General features: G+C 28.2%; 1 long non-coding RNA gene across 1 annotated transcript; it reads left to right on the top strand.

The window, feature by feature from the left end:
• Nucleotides 1-845: 845 nt before the first annotated feature.
• LOC126891764 (uncharacterized) lies at nt 846-2,518 on the top strand. Its single transcript, XR_007700548.1, has 2 exons — nt 846-1,194; nt 2,065-2,518. It is a non-coding gene; the product is annotated as an uncharacterized LOC126891764 (long non-coding RNA).
• Nucleotides 2,519-2,791: the final 273 nt, after the last annotated feature.

The raw sequence follows: 2,791 nt of genomic DNA, 5'->3' as shown, positions 1-2,791 counted from the left end.
TAATCTCACCTATATTATTAAAATAAAATACCAGAACTTACTAAGCTTGTTAAAGTATTTTATTTAAATAATATCTAAGTAATACTCATAAATTATTCGGAATTCCCAAGTTACAAAAATATGTCATTTTTGCTGTCAAATTTAGTAAGAAAAAGGGATATAAAAAAAGTTATGACAATGTTTTTCTAAATATAGGTACGTGTATTTATTTGTTGATTCAGATAAAACAGTTATAAACTAATTACTATTTACCTATCTATGCATTTTTCTAACTTTTCTATGATTTGTACACAACGGTACACAACAATAATAAACCATGTTCAGTTTTTTTATTAACACAACACAAAAGTTCTTTCGTTTCGTAACTAAAACAAAACTACACTTTATCAACGAAGGATAAGGAACCAACTTAAATTGAAATTACTAAGAACAAATCGTTAAAGGTAATACAATAAAAAATAAAAACTGTAAACTAATGGAAAATTTTTTCCACTAACTGTCATTACTTTTGACAGAATTGACATTGCCGAGTTAAGCCTCGTTTGATTATTTTATTTATGACATTCAGATATGGCGTTAACATAAATGATTGGTTAAAGTCTTCGTGAGCGAGATAGGCTGTCATTTCTCTTTATTAGCTGACGGTAGTGAAAGTGATGGGGGAAATTCCCCAGTTTGTTCATATAAGATTCCGGGGCATGAGTATTAACCATAGATATTGGGTGCATTCAGCAGACGCAATCGCTAACTAATCGATTAGTGATTTTCTGCTGAATGCCACATAAATTGTGGCATTCAGCATGTAAATCACAAATCGATTACTAATCGATTAGTTAGCGATTGCGTCTGCTGAATGCACCCATTGGGATAAACCGTAATCGTACCCCCTCCTAACTGCCAAAGTGTCATGGCCGCCGTCGGGACCTATTGTGCTGACATTTACAATGTTTACATATAGAAAAGTTTGTTTTTTTCTGCTTATAATGCCGTTTTCTAAAGATATTAGTGAACAAAATCGATTTGCTAACAATATTTAATATATTTTAAATGTGCTAAAATTGGATTCAACAGCAAAAGTCGCATAAATAACATATAAATAACGAATTTGTTCACCTATTACAAATGGGGTTATGTGGTTGTAACTGTTTATTTTGGGAATAAAATGAAAATGATCAATTAAACGACTGGAAAACTGTAAGTATTACAATTAAAACATGTTTATCCTATCACAAGAGTTCACTTCATTTTAAGAAAGCTAATTATTATTATACAATAGACATTTATAAACTGCCATGTACTTTTAAGGTTACTTTTGATCTGTTTTCAAAGCTTATGATTAAATGTTACCTCTTTATTAATTAGATTTGCCAACAAAAGATGCATGATTAAGGCCAAATGCAATTCCTTTGCTAAAGTCATAAAAAAAGTACCAATACAGTTAAAAAAATTATTTTAAAAAGGTCTCTCAAAAGACATGAAAATATACAACAACTCAAAAAACTAGAGAATGTAAAGAAAGCCAGGTTATTGGAAATGGAATTCCTGTTTAATTGAAAGCCAGTAAACTATCCAAGACTTTTCAGAATCAAATGTGTCAACTTGTAAAAACGATTCTTCTGAAATTTTTAGTAAAAACCAGATTATCCTCAAGAAAAATTCTGTTTAAGTGAGACTCAAAGTCATATTTGTGAATGTGTCATCTTTGAATGAAACAATTTTTTTACCTAAACAATTAAATGTATGGATCTAATTAAAAACAATGCTGAATCAAGTACAGTTACAGAAATACAATCCTTTGAACTTCTAAATGTGATTGTTGAAAGTGTTGAAATAGCTACTGCATAGGGATTCGAAAGGGATAGACTTGTTATGAACGCACTTGATCATGTACTTCTTACTGTTATAAAGTTGAAACAAAACTTATTTTATGCTTTTTTAATCAGTCACTTTTAATTGTGTATCAACTTTACGTGGTACATCGTGCAAAAATTGCTAAAAATGCAAACATTATATTTATTTTCTGTGTTACATTGGATAGTATGATTGAATGTCTTCCTCTTTTAGATAGTGAAGTGAAGAACATCTTGAAGTTCCAATGATGTTTCAAGATGAGGTAAATCGAAATAATTGTATGTGAAGGACAGAGAATATGAAGAAATGTTATTGCTGCATATTTAGTGTAGTGAAATACAAACTTCAAACATTATAATATATTTTTTGATTTCAAACATTTCATATGATTATGAAAGAACATCTTTCTTTTTAAAACAATGAAGAAGTGAAGAACATAATAAAGTTCCAACGAAAATGATTCCAGATGAGGAAAATCGAAATAATGGTTGTATGTTACATGTATAGAGAATACGAAGAAATGTTATTGCTGCAAACTTAGTGTAGTGAATTAAAAACTTATTGTCAAATACAAATCAATTTATTTCATACTTTTATAATATATAGTGATATAATTTTATATGTGTTCAAATAAAAATATTAATAAATAAAATACAATAAACACAAATCATGTATATCTTACAATGAATTACAAAATCAAAAATTAATTACAAAAATATCAAAATAAATCTAAAATATTAAAAAGTTACATATAATTTTTATAGTACCTACATACTTTGGTTGGTACTCTAATAATTTGGAGATCCATTAAAGTTTGTAGATGGAAATTGCAGGTATCTAAAAAATATAATAATATAAAGTAACTCAACAATCTCTTTTTAATTAGGGTAGCAGTTGATAAAGATGACCCTTGCTCGGGAAATCAAATGTATCTAAAAAA

The sequence above is a fragment of the Diabrotica virgifera genome, chromosome 9 (assembly GCF_917563875.1).
Source record: "Diabrotica virgifera virgifera chromosome 9, PGI_DIABVI_V3a".
In the NCBI taxonomy this organism is placed as follows: Eukaryota; Metazoa; Arthropoda; class Insecta; order Coleoptera; family Chrysomelidae; genus Diabrotica; species Diabrotica virgifera.
The sequence above is the reverse complement of the archived record's forward strand: the minus strand, read 5'-3'. Positions and strand labels throughout refer to the sequence as shown.